Raw genomic sequence first — 18,711 nt, forward strand, 5'->3', positions numbered from 1 at the left:
TGTTTCACATTTATTTTTGTTTTCGGTTTTCTAATGCAGGAAACGCAATATCCATTTAATTGTGATAGAACTATTTACTACTATCTTAGTTTGGCCAGTTGAGAAGGACTAATAGTGCTTAATAAGCCGTAAAAGTAAAAACCTGCTAAGAAACATTAACACCAAGACGCCCCCCTTCTCCTCCCTCCAATCTCGACTCCCACCTCTGGCCTCCCCCACCTGTCACGTTGACTGGCAAATTTTACTTGTATTATATTTTATCCATAGAGTGACTTAAACCTAATCGTATCACCATCCTAGATTATTGAGTTAAACATTATCTATCACTTAGAGAAAGTATATATTGGATAACTTAAGTAAGGAGAGAGAAATAAAATAGTTTGTAGTAAGTTGGAGGACTGGATGTCAACAACTGTGATCCTCTCACACAAACTGGGAGAGAATACGCGCGCACCAGCGAGTGTACTGTGGCCGCCGCTCTAACTGCTGACCTAGTTACCTCCATAATACACTCTGTCTTTACTGACCACTCTCAACTACCACTTAGGATTAAACCCATTGCCATACACCATCTTCCACACCAGGTAAGTACAGTGCCAGAGTGTGTCCATTATTTCTTTCACTGGGAGGTTGTTTGTGTTTGAGTTGAGGCAGGGAGGGTGTGAGTGGGTAAGGGTGGCACAAGTTTAAGGAAGATTTGGCGTAAACTTGTTGTGGCGTGGCGTAGATGATTACCCATCAAAGTGTGCCAAGTTATCCAGCGCTGCAGCCAAGTGTTGTAGGTGGCAGTGTTTGGAGACCTGCTCATGAGTTAGTTTGTTGTGGTCATTTTTGTGTGTACCGGATGACATGCCATGACGTGACACTCATTCTTAAGCGTCACATGGCTGTCATTACTACGTAACGTGTGACAGATAGCATTATTTCGAGTTCCTAGACTTGATATAACGTTATAAAAAATTTAGTTTTAACTGAGGCTTGATGTTATATATCTTGTGTAATATTTGCTTACCTTTACTTCGGTAGTTGAATTTTGTATGAACCGAAGACTTCAATAATTTCGCTATAACGAGTTAACTGACTACGTTATGAACGAATTTCACTAACTGTATTAAGTGCCGACTTCGGTAACTTCGTAATACCAAGACTGACTAACTAGACACTAACGAGTTTCACACAATAAATGATGACTTGCCAAACTTCATATTAACCAAATATACACTGTCTAGCATATGTTTTTAGTTTAACGAGGTTACTGTCCACCGAGTGGCATGGATTTAGCGAGGTTTACTGTGCACCAGGTGAAGTGATTTAACGGGGTTCATTGAACACCAAGAGACGGCAATAACGAGGTTCATTTCACCAGGTAAGTGGGTTTCACGAGGTCCAACTATCACTCCAGGTGGCGTGTTTAACGAGGTTACCTCAAGTTTGTGATATCCAGCGTATTTATGATTGGAGGGGGTACTGTATGTTCTATGTGTGGTATTGGTGTAATATTGTAGGGGTGGTAATGGTGGTGGTGTAATATAATGTAGGTGTGGTGGTTATGGTGTAATATAGTATAGGTGTAGTGGCGGTTTTGGTGTAATGTAACGTAGGTGTGTTGATGGTGTAAGTGGTGGTGGTGGTGTGGTAGGCTTGTATTGTCGGATCAGTACAAAGGTTCAGAGTTTTCCCACTACCAGCCTGGTGTCGTGTGAGGGAGGGAGAGGCCACTGTTATATGTGTCTGTGTGTGTGTGATTTCTGAGAAGAGATTGTCAGTATATTACGTATCATTACATTTTTAGTCATCATTATTATTACTACTAACGTGTTATTATTGAATTATGAAACAATATGTAAATCAAAGAATTAATATATTATGTGTTAGTCTATAAATTATGTATTAGATTATAGAACATTATAATAACTTCTTGTAACTAAGGAAGGAAGGGTGGGGGGAGGAGACCGAGGTACAGAATGAAGGAGGGAGAGAAAATTTAAAAGATCGAGGAAGGAAGTAAGGAGAGAGAGAGTAGACTGGGGGAGCGGGAGAGAGAAAGCGGTAAGAAAGAGAAGGAGGGAGGGTGAATGGGGGGCTTGTGGGAGAGGAGTGAAGCACGCGCGGTGGTGGTGGTGGTGGGTTAAGGGGGGTGAGGCTGCACGTGTTGTTGCCTCATGCACGACAATGTGGCGTCTCACTCTCTGTCGGCTTCCCTCTGTCTGTCTGTTATGTCCGTGCTATTGTCCCTCTGGGTGAACTGTCTGTTTTAGTGATTGTCTACTCTATACGACGATTTGTTTCATTGTTTGTTGTGACTACAAGTTTGATTACGTGTTTTATAGCATCGATCTGGATAATATTTTTATTTATCAGCAGTTTTATTATCGCCTTTGTGATGACTTGTGTCTTTCTGGCATTGTACGATTTGATGTTAATGGAAAACTGTAGTGGAATGTTGTGTACACGAATAATTATTTTATCAGTATCTGCACTTTTTTGGGTGTAAAGTGAGTGAGAGGGAAACTGTATAGCTAGTTGGTAATAAATATATGATCACTGCCAGTCATCGACCGACCTACGTTCACAACGTAAATACTGTGAATTTAGTTAATAACAATATGATTATTTAACATTGATTATAAAAAAATAATATTCTTTATGAAAACCACCTTTCCTGTTATTATCTGTGGTAACTAATATTAATATTTCATAAAGAAGGTTGATATTGTCTGTGGTTAATGAAATAATATATAAAAATTAAAATTTTATAGTAATAATACTTTCAATATTTAGATGAATATTAAATGCGGGGTCCTCGGTAAAAGTCATCACGACATTTAAAAAATCAACAAATTATATTGTATTGTACTGCACACGAAGAGTTAAACACCAAGAGGTTAAAAAAATTAAAAGTCTTTAGTGCCCATATATTTAGTAAACATTTAAAAGTTAGAATACTAATATTATTTAAACTCATACAATTTTGGTGGTAATAATTTGAAGTAATAAATCAGTTAGTCAATGATAATATTAAAAAAAAATTAAACTCAGTTCAATACGACGACGATGATTTATTAATTATGACAACTATCTGAATAAACATAAAGTAATGGCAATAGTGCTCACAACTTTTATAATGCAGTTTAGAATTTATTACAATCTGATTGTGTGATTACGCTGCAGTTCAGGAATAATTATGATAGATTCTCAGATAAGTTATTAATAGTTGTGTATTTTTATTGATTCGGGGAGATAATTTAGCGAACATATAATTGTCCGGGATTCATTATATATAACATGTATATTCAAGTTAGGAATTACAGCAGTTGTAACAGGAAATCGGATAATTAAGACAAGGCATCGTATTTATTGTAAAAATTATTGACGTATTATAGCGCTTGTGTGATAATTTTGACGCATACTGTATGGGGAACTATAATAATAGGTGTGGTTATCATACATACAGTACTAATAACAGTAATGATACAAGTGTCAAAACTTATTATACTGATAGAAAATATTTAAATTACTGTACCGTATAACAACTTATCTTAAATGCTTAAAAGTAATCGTAGTTGATTTCTTAGGTGGTCATTGACACACGTGACAGGCGCCGTGACAGTTAAAGGGCGTTTCTAACCCGGGGTAATAAACTGCCAGTGACCGGAAACTGGTGGTGGTGGGTGTGGTGGGGCGGGCGAATCCAGGTGTGGTGCTGGAGGGAGGGAGGGAGGAAGTGAGGGACGGAGGGCTTATTTTTACATCCCCCGTCGCTCCCTGCTACTTCCCCTCCCTTCCTATTTACTACTTAATTATGTTACGTATTTATAGTCTCGTTGATGAATAGTAATTGGTGGAAAATCAGGTGAGTGGATGGCGGTACATACACTGTTATGGTACACGGCACCTTGATCTGATGTGTACTTGTCGGTGATTAACATGTGTGAAGTCTTAACCACCTGCTGGGGTTTGGTGTCCCATGAGTCCACAATACACAGTGAGAAGCTGTGTATTGTGGACGCTGTGTGTGGGCGTGTCTGGGGGCAAGTAAATACACCTGATGATGCTGTTGTGTGTCGTGTTGGTCATGTCAGCAGGTGTTCCTTGTATCATTTTGTGACGTGCACTGTTGAGGGAGTCTTCGCCTTACTCAGACGGTCATCCTAACACAAGTTCCCCAGATAAGTGTTCTCACCCTCTTCAGAACGGTGTATATCATGTAGGTTTAGTGTGATCCTCTCGTATTGTGGGGGAGACGCAGGCAGCTCATTGTACTATCAACTGTAAGTTAAGTGGGTTAATGATAGCTGGACCACAACCATCACCTTGTTGACTCCCACGTATATATCATCTTCAGACTTTACTGTCATCTCTCTCTCTCTTATGAACTAAATTTTTATCCGCATTGTTCATATAAGACGTTTTTTATGTTAAGTACCGAAGAGGATAGTACCTAACGCACTTCCTCCACCCCCCTTCCCACCCTTCATTCTCTCCCCCATCCCTCCCACCCTCTTCCCTCCCCGTCGTCACACAGCTGTTGCGGAAACATCCTCTTGTTTGACGGGGCATTTCCTCCTTGTTGTGGAGGGGGGGGTAGGGAATTGAAGTAATTCAAGAACCAGTTAGATACACACCGTTTCACGTGGTTTAAATGTCACAGAAATTATTGTTACGATTATTATTATTACTATTATTATTCTATACACTTTTGTGCCCTTGACCTCTGTATGTTTTTTTTTGGGGGGGGGGGCGCATGTGAAGATAAAACACCCCAGTTTATTTCGCCTGATGATTAAATACCCTAACGTTACCTGGGGGTAGGTTAATGTTAGGATGCTTAATCTTCAGGTGAAATAAGCTGGGGTGCCTAATCTTCACGCGTAATCTGTTTTAATATTTTTTTCTGGGGGAGAGGGGTTAATGAATATCATTTTGTGATAGCCATTCATTAACAAGCTGTGTAGTGGATGATGTCTCGGTCACTTCTGCTAAAACACGTCATTTTGTATATGGTGGGTGGTGGCTGGTTTAGTCTAGTGTGAACTGAACTGTGGAACTGATACTCTCTCACTTGTGGTAAATAACCTTGTATCTTTATGTTTATATTTTAGTGGTGGGTCATGAATTTGTTGCCCATTCACACACACACATACATATATATATATATATATATATATATATATATATATATATATATATATATATATATATATATATATATATATAAATTCAAACACAAACATGCCGTACATAAACACACACACACACACACGCGCGCATTTTGGACAATAGTGGGCAGATTATATCAAGACTCACGGAAGTTCACGGACATATTACCTCGATAAGCGGAAATTTATCGTTAATATCCTGGTTTCTTAAGTTACCCAACAAATTTCATCAACGGCTGGGCACATTTTCTCACTTTATGGATAAATTTCGTTGATATCTGGACAAAGTCTTGTTTCTGAACGTAATGTTCTTCAGGTAAAACAAAATCTCAGTTTTCGAATAAAAGCCCAGCTTTAGATTCGATAACAAAATCCCTAAGTTCATTGACGTATTTCTCTCTAGACAAATCGCTAAATAATAAAAAAAAATGGCTGCACAGGTTTCATTAAGTAGGTGAAAAATTATTGTACATTATTGTCTTGATAGCTTTCGTCAGTGTCGTCACATGGACAGTGTGTCTGTCAATCCGTCACTCTGGCCAAGTTGTGGAGTGGGCGCCAAAGTTGGTGGGAGTTCCCGGGAAAGTTTCTGACCAAAGTTACTCACGTACCTACTTGTTGCCCCCTCCCCCCTCCCACCTCATGTGTGTGTGTGTGTGTGTGTGTGTGTGTGTGTAGGGGAAGGGCATGTGTGTGTGTGTAGGGAGATGGCATGTGTGTGTGTGTGTGTGTGTGTACGTTGAGGGTATATGTGTAGGGAGATGGTATGTGTGTGTGTACGGTGAGGGTATATGTGTGTGTGTACGGTGAGGTATGTGTGTAGGAAGATGGTATGTATGTGTGTTCATGGTTTGCGGCAAATGATAATTTTATGAAGAAAAATAAAAATGATTGGTGTGAATTACGAATTTGCTGGGTCATGGTGCACTGGGTCACACATCTATATCAGAAATGACGGAAATAAACGGAGAGAGAAAGAGAGAGAGAGAGCGAGCATCTCACACACCGGAGTCTCACTTTCCCTGGCAGACTTTCTCTTAACACTCTAACCTCCTGGGGGTGTAAAAAGGATAGGAGAAGGAGGAGGAGGGCCAAAAACAGGAAGTGAAGAAGGAGGCTCAGAAAGAGGAGGAGGATTAGAAAAAAGGGTGAAGGAAGAGGTACAGGAAGAAAAAGAGAAGAAGGCTGAGGAGGTGTATAAAGAATAGGTGAAGGAATGGGTACAGGAAGAGGAAGTGAAGGAAGGGGTACATGAAGAAAAGGGAGGAGAAAAAGAAGGAAGCGAAGGAGGAGGAAGAGGAAAAGCAGGAGGAGGAGGATGATGATAGTGTTGGCAGTTAGTTATGGGTGTCTCTTAAAGGATGGTGGTTTAACCCTTTGAAGACAATGGTTTAACTTTAACCCTTTGTGGACGATGGTTTAATTTCGTTGAGGATGACGGTTTAAATTTTTTAAGGCGATGGTTTAACCCTTTGAGGACGATGGTTTATGGAGGAGACAAAAGTGTGGTGATGATAATGAAAATGATGGTGACTGTTGATGGTGAGGATAATAACAGTGAGAGTGAGGTTGGGTCAGGGAGAGTGAGGTTGGATCAATGAGAGCGAGGTTGGGTCAGTGAGAGTGAGGTTGGGTCAGTATAAAGTATTTAGCTTTGAGAGAACCAAGTGTGGGTGTGTGACCTTTCTCCTTTTATTCCTCCCTCTCACTCTTCCTCCCTCCCTTCCTCCCCCCTCTCTCTCCTTCCTTCCTTCCTCACCACCACGGTTTAACTTTCAACACTCTATATGTATCTTAACCTTAGAAAAAATGTCTATATTCTGCAACTAACACACACACACACACACACAGGTGAGGTAACCCAGCGCAAGGATTGTACTTTGGGAAATAATGTATCAAAGGAAAAAAGTCGTGAGTAGACACATATAACTCTTAGGATTAACGTAGATATATAATAACTGAAGCAAGATTCCTTAACTTGAGAGAGGAACGTACTGTATATGTGTGTGTTTGTTGGTGTGTTAGTTAACTCAACAAACTAGTGAATGAAACAAGGGCGAGGAAGAATTGGACCTTAAGCTGCTTTTAGCCACTCTTGAGAAAACAGTGTCAGCCAGTCAGAGAAGGGAGGAGAGGCAGGTATTGGCTTACTAAACAACCAAATATATATTTTGGTGTTCAAAGGATAACTGACGAACACACAAAATATTTGCACTGAAATTTTTAAATACAACAAAAGTCTTTCTGATTTTTTGACAAACTTTTCACAAGAGTGCTGGGGGCTGTTCCTCTCCACTAATAATTAATAACTATCAAAAAAGTTTTGACACAAGTTTAATTCTAATCCAAAAACACCTGTAGATTTATATCTATATGTTATTTAACAGATCATTGAGGAAACGAAAATAATTTAATACTGTATATATAATTTTTTAATTACACGCTACATATGCATTATAAATAAAACGCTACACCTGGAAATTTTACCTGAACAATATCACCCCAGGCAGTTTATAATATGATATAGTTACGCCCGGTTTAGATAATATCCAGAACAATAACAATTGACAGATTTCCTGCAAAATTATCAGCCCGATGCGCCAAATTCTTCTCCATTTCCTGCCAAACCTCTGCTAGCAAACATCAATAATTATTATTTTTTATTTTTTCATCATCTACGGTAGTTATGGTAGAGTATGCAATTTCGACGAGATTTCAGCTTGTGTCACGTTTTGTGTCGTAACGTAAAAGAGGGAGAGTTGGTGATGATCTTTCGTTAGATAATTTAACAACGTACGAGGATGGGAAGACGTCGAATCTGATCATAACCGATAACTCTTTTTTGTGTTTTGTTCTTCTTCTTGTTCTTATATCTTTTTCTTGTTTTAATTCTCATCCGGTTACATGTTTCGGAGAAGTCATTTGTAATAACGATAGGTAAGAAAGACACCGTATGTATCTGATGTTTATTGTATGTTTCCCTTTTTCTTCTTCTCTTCCTCGTCTCCTTTCTCTCCTTTATTTTTCTTTCCCTTTTCTTTTGTAGTAAATGCAGCCGCAGGTCGTCCGGGAGTTTAGTTAAGACAAGTTGTGATCACTAAAGTTAGAGGAGTAGTTCGCTAATATGTTATATATATTAATTCTATATATACCTCCTTACTTAGTCTAGCAGCTGGTACTGTAAATGTCATGTTGCTTCTCTACCCTCCTCCGGGCCATTTAAAACATGTGACTGATGGAACACTCGCCTCAGATGGACGAACGGACATTGACTGACCGGGGAATGGAATGGCATATAATCGGACTCGCTGGTGGAGGGGAGGGGGGAGGGGGGAGGAAGGTGAGGACACTCTTACTTGACGTTGTAGTAGAATCCAAGTTGTCATAATAAACGTTTCTTACATCATCGTATTAACAGATTGTGAATGTTTATTTCCCATTTTACCTGTGTGTCAGTGTACCTATCAGTTAGGGGTTAAATTGTAGTGGTAATAGCAATGTAGCTATAACATTGTTGTATGACCAGAGGCGACACCTGCCGCCCGCCTACCCTACCCCTCTCCCCTCCTATCCTATCATCAACACCATCTCCTCTTTATAACCACCTAAATCAGCGCCAGTTTTAACCACAAACTTCTATAAACTATCGCTCTTAAAAGTTTAATCCTTCACATTATTAACTTGAGAGAGCCCCCAAATGCATTTATGGGCGGTAAATTGTTTTGGGGAGGACTCGCGGTATGGCAACACCGCTCGGGTTAAACTTTAACCAAACTCTGAACATAACTTTACTGCGGTGTTGCCCACCCTTGATCACCCAGGATCAATTTCTCTAAGTCCTTATTGGTCCACTTAAGTCATTTTGGTAGTTAACGTATTTGTTTATACAGTCATTCTAGGATAATAAGATTGTTTGGATGGCTTTTACTTGTGTTGGTGCGTGCGTGTAGGATGACTGACCTCTCTAACTATTTATATACTTTTCGTTTATCAATAGTAATAATAATTATTATATATATTATTATAATTTATTATTATTATTATTATTATTTTAAGTTCAGACTAATGGGCCAATTTTACACACACACACACACACACACATATATATATATATATATATATATATATATATATATATATATATATATATATATATATATATATATATATATATATATATATATTAATCGATAATATTACAGGTATTATTATGACGACGGGTAGTCTTCATTTTACTGGGTCACTTGCGCCATTATGTTGGTATTGTATTAGCGGGATGAAAAATCTTCCTTTAGGGTGATTAAGACCAAAGTTAGTAGAGGTCTTGATACTTTTAATGGCGTTTAAAAATTCAAGAATGATGATAAGTGTGGTAAGTTTGGCGTGACATATTTACAGAGTTCTCAGAAGTTCACGTTGGAGTTGGGTAATTTTTATGCACCTCACTTTACGATTTCCCCTCATCTTTACGCATTTCTACCTGTTACTCGCGTATGCTTTCACGCATTTGGTATTGTTACATAAACATCCTTTTGTTTATGTTTGCTACTTGATTTTAAGGAGTTTTTACTTAAATTACAATGTATTCTTTTGATGCGTGTTTGTTTACATTGAGTTCATTTGCCGGAGGTCGTATTATCTTGGTTGTTTTTATTTACGATTGGGGCATCCTGCGGGCCATCATGCATTCGTGTGGCCTAAGTGTGGCCCGCGGCTCTCTCTCTCCCCTTCATCCTTGTCTGTCTGTTGCTTTTCCTGCTTTATTTTCCATCCTGCCTCCTTGGGTATCTTCTATCTCTCCCTTCTGTCTCTTCTTACGTTGCAAGTTTCTCAACCTTTTTCTGATTCTTCCTTCATCTTTACCTGTATCTCTCTTCCTCGTTGGTTATCTCTTCCTTCTTGCCTGTCTGTGTGTCTCCCTGATTAACCGCTTTCATATTCTCGTGTAGGCCACATTTTCTGTTATTTTAACGCTTTCTACATTAGTAACGCTTATTTACACATACGCGCTAGGGTAGAGGATAGGGCGTTTAACTTTCGAGATGTAATGCGTTTTTTTTTCGTGATTAACTTTTAGTTTGCATCTGCCAAAGTTTGTACTTTTTCCCGCGCTTTTTGTAGCAAGTCCTGTAGCCTTTCATTTTTATTTTGTTAGTCGCTGAAATTATTGTTGTTGTTATTGTTTTAAAGTTGAAGTTGAACTGTTTTGATTTTTTTAGAATTTTGAAGATAGTTGGTCCTGTGTTTACGTATTTTTTATCTACTTTAGATTTTTATTGTTTATACATTTATTACACACTGATGAAATGTAACAGCCATATAAATCACAGCACTGAAATCCCACTCTAGGATTTCAGTATTCACACACACACACACATATATATATATATATATATATATATATATATATATATATATATATATATATATATATATATATATATATATATATATATATATATATATATATATATATATAATGAAAGTAAAGTAATGGGGAGGTTGTGGTAACTTACTTAACTTGATGTAACTCGTCTTAACTTACTTGACCGCGGGCAGACCTGTGATTCTCAGTACAGTAGTTCGTACGGAAATATTTCCCTCTTTTGACCGGAGCTGTGAGGACTGTCTCATATACATTACGAGGCAAAGCTGCCAAAATGACGTTGAAATACCATTGACTGCCGTAAGCTGAGCCTCATTCCTCTCAGGTAGTGTCAGTGTAGCAACTCGGTAAACAGTGCTATGTCGTTACCTCACAAACACTGGCGGTGCTGATTACAAATATAGCCCATTGTTTGTGTGGCGTGGGAGTAGATGGGGTGGGGTAGGAAGGAGGGATGGTTTAAGAGGAAGGAAAAGAGAGGGAGGGGATGGGGGTACGTGAGGTTCCTTCACGTGAGTCCTGGGGAGGGAGAAAGTGAGCGTCAGTGTTGCCAAGGTCTCTCGGCGGCGGCGCACCCCACATCCCTCACGTCAGCCCGGCCTCCGTGGTGACGTGTGTGTTTGTGTGTATCTTGGACTACTGTGACAGCTACGTGCGTGCCGGATGATGGATTTTAATTACTGGAGTGTATGTGGTAATATTCGGTCATTTCCCCCGAGACGAGAGTCAGTGTTGCTCTATCAGTAACTGTAAATGAATGGGATGTATCATCTGTTATCACCATTGTTTGGTAGCTGTGAATAGGCTTATTGCCAAACATTGCTTGTAGTCCATGTTTTACCTGCCTATGAAACCATGATCGGCTTTTTGTACAAATACCATCTATGGTTATATATTTATTTGCTAATTTAGATAATGTTTTATGCACAATCTTTTCCAAATGATATAAAATTACATAAATAAAAAGTGTTTTAAAAGATTGTAAATTGCCCCCCCAAGTTGCAGGTGATGGGCCAGTCAAGAAGGTTCATCCAGACTTGCCGACACTACCAGCTTTACGCTTTAACTTTCTCAAATGTTAAAGATCACCACACCACATCACACTGTACCTTGTGTCCTGCTCTATCATCACCTCTGTGTGCTCCCCCCGTGCCTTGTTGTAATGCCTGACTTGTCGAGATTTTCAGTTATTTGTGTCGCTGGTGTCTTCCTCCTGACTCCACCGTCTTTACAAAGTTCCCTGAGGTTTGTGTTTACAGAGTCCTTTAATTCCTGTGTACATGAGTCCGTGTTTGCGTTAGTAGGAACCCCTCGATGTTTGTGCTTATAGGAAGAAACTTTAAACATAAACATCAAAGGACTACACATATACAAACATCAAGGGACTCTTTAAACACAAACATTAAGGACCTTCTCAAACAAACATCAAGGGACTATAAACACAATCAACAGGTGTTTCCACAAATACACACATCACGGGACACAAACATCAAGGGCCTCCACAAACATCAAGGGCCTCCACAAATCAAGGGCCTCCTAAACACAAACATCATGAACTCCACAAGCACAAACTATCAGACTATAAAACACAAACATCAAGGCCTCCCACAAACACAAGCTTATCCAGAGGCCTCCACAAACACAAGCTTATCAAGGAGCCCTCCTAAACACTCAAGGGTCTAAACACAAACATCAAGGGCCTCCTAGCCCCTGAAACATCAAAGGCCTCCCACAAACATCAAAGGCCTCCTGAAAAACATACATATCAAGGGGCTGCTCACAAACACAAACATCAAGGGCCTCCACAAACATCAAGGGTCTCACAAACACAAACATCCAGGGAAGCGCCACAAACATCAAGGGCCTCCCACAACACAAAAGCAACAAGGGGCATCACAAAACACAAACATCAAGACTCCCACAAAGCACTAAACATCAAAATTTCCTGACCCACCAACATCAAGGCCTCACAAGCTTACAAGCTATCAGGGCACTCCACAAGCTTCAACATCGAGCCTCCCTGGCCCCTGACTTATCAAGGGCCTCCCTGGCTTCAAACATCAGCCCTCCACAAGCCCACAAACATCAAGGCCTCTAGTATCAAGGGCCTCCTATTTTCTTAAACATCAAGGAGCCTTCACAAGCTTCAAGCATCCGGGGCACTCCTGGCCTAAACAGCATCAAGGGCACTCCTAAACACAAACATCAGGGCCTCCTGGCCCACAAACATCTAAGGGCACTCACAAACACAATTTATCAAAGGGCCTCCTGGCTTTAAACATCAAGGGCCTCCACAAACACAAACATCAAGGGCCTCCACAAACACAAACATCAAGGGCCTCCACAAACACAAACATCAAGGGCCTCCACAAACATCAAAGGCCTCCACAAACATCAAGGGATTCTACAAACAAATCACCAACTAGCCGTCGTTAAACAACAAATCAGCTGACCTCTGGATCGCCCGAGCGTGGATCATTAAGCTGTAGGCGAGCTGTCGAAATCACAGATCATCTTACTTAAAGGGACCAGAGAATTAGGGATCAACTGGTTAAAGAGTTTATTTGTTGGTGGGTCTCGTGTGTGTGTGTGTGTGTGTGTGTGTGTGTGTGTGTGTGTGTGTCAGTCGTGTTAAAGGAGACACGCGATAGCCTCACCTTAATGTCACCACCGCAATTCTCACGGGTTCCTCCTACACGGGATTCTTAAACAATTTTAATGTCTCCCTTTCGTAACCTAACCTAACCACACCAAACCTATCCCAAATTACTCAACAACCTACCCATTCTAACCTACCCTAACCTAACCTAAGTTCAGCAGGATGGATTCTTAAGAGATATTCATTTCCCTCGTAATCTAATTTAAGCTAACCTAACTTAACCTAATCAAGTATGATGGATCTCAACGGTATATTATCATATTTCCTCCAAAATTTACCCAACATATACTAAGAGGAATTGAGTTAAATGAAGGTTATGTTTCATTAGACTTAGATTGACTTAGGTTACGTTAGTTAAGGTCACTCTAAGTTGGGCTACGTCAGTTACGGTAGAGTTGGTGTTAGTTAGGTCAGCTGCACACGTCATCAGTTAGAGTGAAATTATAGCTGAGGGAATTTTTGAGAATGGGAGTGGTGTCCAGGCTGGTGTGGCGGCTTTAACCTGACAGAGACGAGTTAATGTAAAGGGCGGTTTTTAACGCCAAGACCTTCCACCGGGATGGGGGAGGAGGGGGTGGGGGGGGAGGGGTAAAATCCTGCGGCCGCTCACCCAAACGGCAACACTCCCAGCCTTGATCGGAATGACGAGTGGCGACTTTTATTATTACAGTATTATTGTTTTTAATGTGCTGTTTTTCTTCTTGTTATATTATCGTTGTTGCTATTATTATGTTGTTGTTATTATCAATATTGTTGATTTTTTATGTATTATTATATTGTTGTTTTATTTTGTTCTATTTGTTCATGGTTTTATGGATCTTGGTAATTATGTTATTATTGTTATTATTGTTAATGGTGGTACTCGTGGTTGTGGTGGTATTATGGTTGGAAGTGATCAGTTAATTCCTGAAGTTTATTTGCTTCTCCCCCTCCTCTTCTTCTAATCATTCACATCCTCTCTTTATTCTCTCCTCCCTCTTCTTCCTCTCCTCTCTTTCCTCTTCCTCTCCTCCTGCTCCCCCTCCTCCTCCACTTCTCCCCCCCCCCTCCTGTGAGTGTCATATTTCTCACTAGACAACTCACCTGTCCCAGCATTGATCCAGGACTACACACTGTTGTTCTGGACAAAATCACCGAACAAGACAATACTGGACAAATCGCTCAGTAGTAAATTATAATAACCAAGAACCGGGTTTTGTATCTGGTGTACAAAATAAAAATCAATTAATACGCAACTTAGAAAAGGGAGTCTACATCTTTAATTATTTAAGGTAAATAAATCAATCCTCAGTGGACTATGAAGAGAAAATTATATCGATAATTTCAATTAAATAAAACAATTTTGTGTAAGTTGAAATCATAAACGGACGTCAACTAGTTTATCAATACAGGTAATTTAAAGCATACACGAATCATCTTCACTTGCCTTAAGAAATAAAAATAATAATAATATTAATGATAAATGGTAAATAAGCAACTTCAGGAAAGAGAGTTTTCATCTATAACTTTGGGAGTAAAAAGTTTTGAAATAAAAGTTGTGACAAGTAACTTAAGAAAGAAAAGTTTTTTTATTAGTATTTCCCGCCGTAAGTTTGAGACACTAACTTTTCAACAATAAGTTTTGGCGCGATAACTTTTCACCAAACTTGTGCCGGCCTGAAGTTACGTGCACGGTTGGCAGCCCTGGGTCCTACTGTTTGTCATGGTTGGCAGCCCTGGGTCGTACTGTTTGTCATGGTTGGCAGCCCTGGGTCCTACTGTTTGTCACAGTTGGCAGTCCTGGGTCTTACTGTTTATCACGGTGGGCAGTCCTGAGGCCTACTGTTTGCCATGGTTGGCAGCCCTGAGTCCTACTGTTTTTCATGGTTGGCAGCCCTGGGTCCTGCTGTTTGTCATGGTTGGCAGCCCTGGGTTCTACTGTTTGTCACAGTTGGCAGTCCTGGGTCTTACTGTTTATCACGGTGGGCAGCCCTGAGGCCTACTATTTGCCATGGTTGGCAGCCCTGAGTCCTACTGTTTTTCATGGTTGGCAGTCCTGGGTCCTGCTGTTTGTCATGGTTGGCAGCCCTGGGTTCTACTGTTTGGCATGGTTGGCAGCCATGTGTCCTACTGTTTGCCACGGTTGGCAGTCCTGGGTCCTGCTGTTTGTCACGGTTGGCAGCTCTGTTGTCCTACTGTTTGTCACGGTTGGCAGCCCTGTACTCGTATATCAAGACATACATTTATTCTATAAGCATCCTACAGTACGCAATTTATCTCTCTATTCTTGTATATACAGTATATTAATAAATTTAAAACCAGAATATTGTATTGTATTTAAAGAATGTTCATTGTGTAATTCCAGGGGGGATTTGATTTATTCCTAGAGTGAATTTATTGACTGTGTTTACAAGGAAGCACAGCATCAACTCTGACAACACATGTGTTTGTGTTTGTTTACAGGTGAGTGTGAGCTGGGGACACAGGAGGCTATTTGTAGCTTGGCCGCGAGCTATTTATCCCCTGACAGCCAAGGAGGGTAGCCAGGGGTCCAGATTCTCAGTTCTTACAGTGAATATCTCGTGATTGAAGATGTAAGATTCACCCTAAATACTTGAGTTAAGCTAAATTAAAAAAATAACATCTAAATAACATTGAGTCACAACCTTCATCAATTACTTATATTAACACAAGTCTAGTTGAGGTAAAGTTCCGAGGTAGATTTTAATGTTATTTTTTGTGGATATATTGTTATTATTTCAATATAATTCAGTTGAAGTCCAGAATATACCGTAGGTTTATTCTTACTTCTTCAGTTACCAGGGATATTAATTGTATAAACCTTTGTTGACTAGACTGGCTGAATCTGCATCAGATAGGTGTTACAGGTACAAGTTTGGGCACCGATGTAGTGGTATTACATTGTCAACACAATGACGATAGTTATTTTGTAAGTTATATCACGGATGAGGAATGACTCACTCTTGGCACAATACAAGTCAGTTTGATACCGTGTATTGTACCTGCTGGATACGTGACTGTTATATAAAATTTATTTATCTGATAATAATAACAGTACGATTATTATTATTATTATACTCTCATCATTCCCATATTATCTACCACAATCACCACCACAACAACTTTTATTACCACGACTATATCTATTCGGGGCGAGACGTCTCCAGTTTTTGAAGGCCTTCTGAAATTCACTAATAACAACAACTACTGTGTCGGCCAGCAGGTGGAGCTCACTTGACCAACTGAAGACTTGTAAAACCTGCGACACCTGTGTGTGTATACGTGGGAGAGAGGGGGGGGGGGTTATGTTTGTGGGGTGTATTTGTGAATAATGGTAGTAAGAAGAAAGACAACTAATAATAAATAGGAATAACAATGATAAGGAGGAAAAGAAAATAATTACTGGTCACGTTAAAATAGATTTCAGATAACGTGTCATTGTGAGTGTGTGCGTGTATACTGTATATTTGTGTGTGTCTGTCCATCTATTTGAGTGACAGGGCGAGAGAGATAATGTGTATGAATGTTAGTGTGACATGTGCGTGCATGTGCTTCAGCATGTGGGTAGTAGGTGTGTCTGTGCATAAAGTATGGCAACACAGGTACACAAAGCGTTCATGAGACACTATGACCCCAAGGTAATGCACCTGTCACCCTCCTCCTTCACTTTCTGTTCCTCACTATGTAATACTCTATCTCGCAATACAATACTCTTCCTTGCTTTGTAATGTATTAGTCTATCTCGCTGTGTAATACTTTTGTATGACCTCTCCCTGCACGTGGGTAGGTCACTTGATGCACCTCTCTCTCTCTCTCTCTCTCTCTCTCTCTCTCTCTCTCTCTCTCTCTCTCTTTTTTTTTAGCTATCAATCATAACAAGTCTCAGAAAACTCACAGCTGAATTAAGCAAGTCATAGATGCGTCTTCACAACACCAGTTAAGAAGAAACACGACGTTGGACGCTCTGAGGAATCATCTTTGTGCCGAAGGATAAAGTGGGCCAGTTGTGCTCTCACAATCACCCTGCAGTTAAGAGGAAGCATACCTTAGAAAAACCATTGAGATTTCAGTGAGCTCATTAATTCCCTCTCAGATCTCTTAGTTGAGGGGGAAGAAGTTAAGATTGGCAAAGAATTGTACCCTTTGATATACAGCTTAAATTAGTGTCGAAGCTTATTAATTGATATAGTTTATATTATGAACGAACCTTTTGAGGGGAGAAAATTCTGGATACTGTACCGGAAATACCCGTTCAATGGGGGGGGGTAGGAGAGTGAGAGGTGGAGAGAGATTTTTTAACGGTTAACAAATTTATTGACAAAGCTTGGAATACAGTTTGCCTATTCTGAGGGTGCTATCACTTCTCACTGCCACGCAAGACAGAGTTTCATACACAAAGAAATAGATCATATTCACAAACAGTATATATAGGTCAGAGTCATGTGGGTGATATCACTTCTCAATGCCACGCAGGGCAGTGGTTCCTATACATTAGGAGTCATATTCTAATTGAGGACTAATCAGTGTGGGCTAGCAAATTTTGGATAAACAGCATGAATGTCCTCAAGCACCCCTGATTCAATATAATAATTACAAAGTTAATGATACAATAAGCCAGGTGGCCTGAAGTCTTTGACAGTGTCACATTCAATAATATAGTGTTCAAGAGAGATGGTGGGGATGAGAGGATGGGGAAGTGATGAAGGGAAAGAATTAAGTAAAATTATAAGAAAAATGGGAGTGGTTATATCAAGGGAGGGGGGGGGGCGAAAGGGTGGGGAAGCCAGTATCATCCTTGTACCGTCACACACACACACACACACACGTCAACAGTACCCCTCTTCATTCAACTAAACTATATCTCTTTGCCATTTATTTAATTTCCACATCTCTATCTCATTTTAATCTCATCTAGCGCGTCATTTCCTCTACAGCCTCCCCCATCTCCCGTTTGTCTCAGTTGGTAAAAATTCTCTCGATACGTTTCACAATCGACTTTATTTGTTCCTTCCGTTACTCTTAGTTTTAATCTCACCACTATTCCAGTTGCTTTCGATTGTACTCATAACAATATTTAATCTTATGCGTTAAAAAGTCCCCAAATTTACATAGAAACATCAGTGTAAGTACAAATTAAAGTATAAAGTTTAATACAGTAGACAACCATCACCCAACCACTATGTGTAAGTGTTTGTGTTTTAAGTTCTCTGTGTGCATGTAAGTTTGTGGATGTGAACAAAAACAGAATTGCAAGGTAAGAGTGTAGGGGAGGCTTCGTACCTCCACAATACACCTTTACAATGTGTGAGTATTTTGTAGATGTATGTGAGTTAGTCTTTGTATTATGTGAGCTATGCCAAAAAAAAACAGGGAGTGTATAGGGGTGTGTGACTCTTTACACTGTATATGTATGTGAATTAGTGTTAGTAGTTAGTGAGCTGGTTAGTGTGTGTGTGTGGGGGGGGTTAGGGAGGAGGAATGTGACACGCTACGCCTGTACACGGTGT

General features: G+C 39.8%; 1 protein-coding gene across 2 annotated transcripts in view; it reads left to right on the forward strand.

Moving 5' to 3' along the window:
• Positions 1 to 443: 443 nt before the first annotated feature.
• Positions 444 to 18,711, forward strand: part of LOC121860762 (C-terminal-binding protein-like) — a 75,993-nt gene continuing 57,725 nt past the window's right edge. For both annotated transcript variants that reach the window (XM_042358113.1, XM_042358115.1), the window contains exon 1: positions 444 to 584. The gene's annotated coding sequence lies outside the window, so the exon portion shown is untranslated. The remainder of the gene's footprint in view (positions 585 to 18,711) is intronic.

This window comes from Homarus americanus, unplaced genomic scaffold (assembly GCF_018991925.1).
Source record: "Homarus americanus isolate GMGI-L3 unplaced genomic scaffold, GMGI_Hamer_2.0 scaffold23617, whole genome shotgun sequence".
Classification (NCBI taxonomy): domain Eukaryota; kingdom Metazoa; phylum Arthropoda; class Malacostraca; order Decapoda; family Nephropidae; genus Homarus; species Homarus americanus.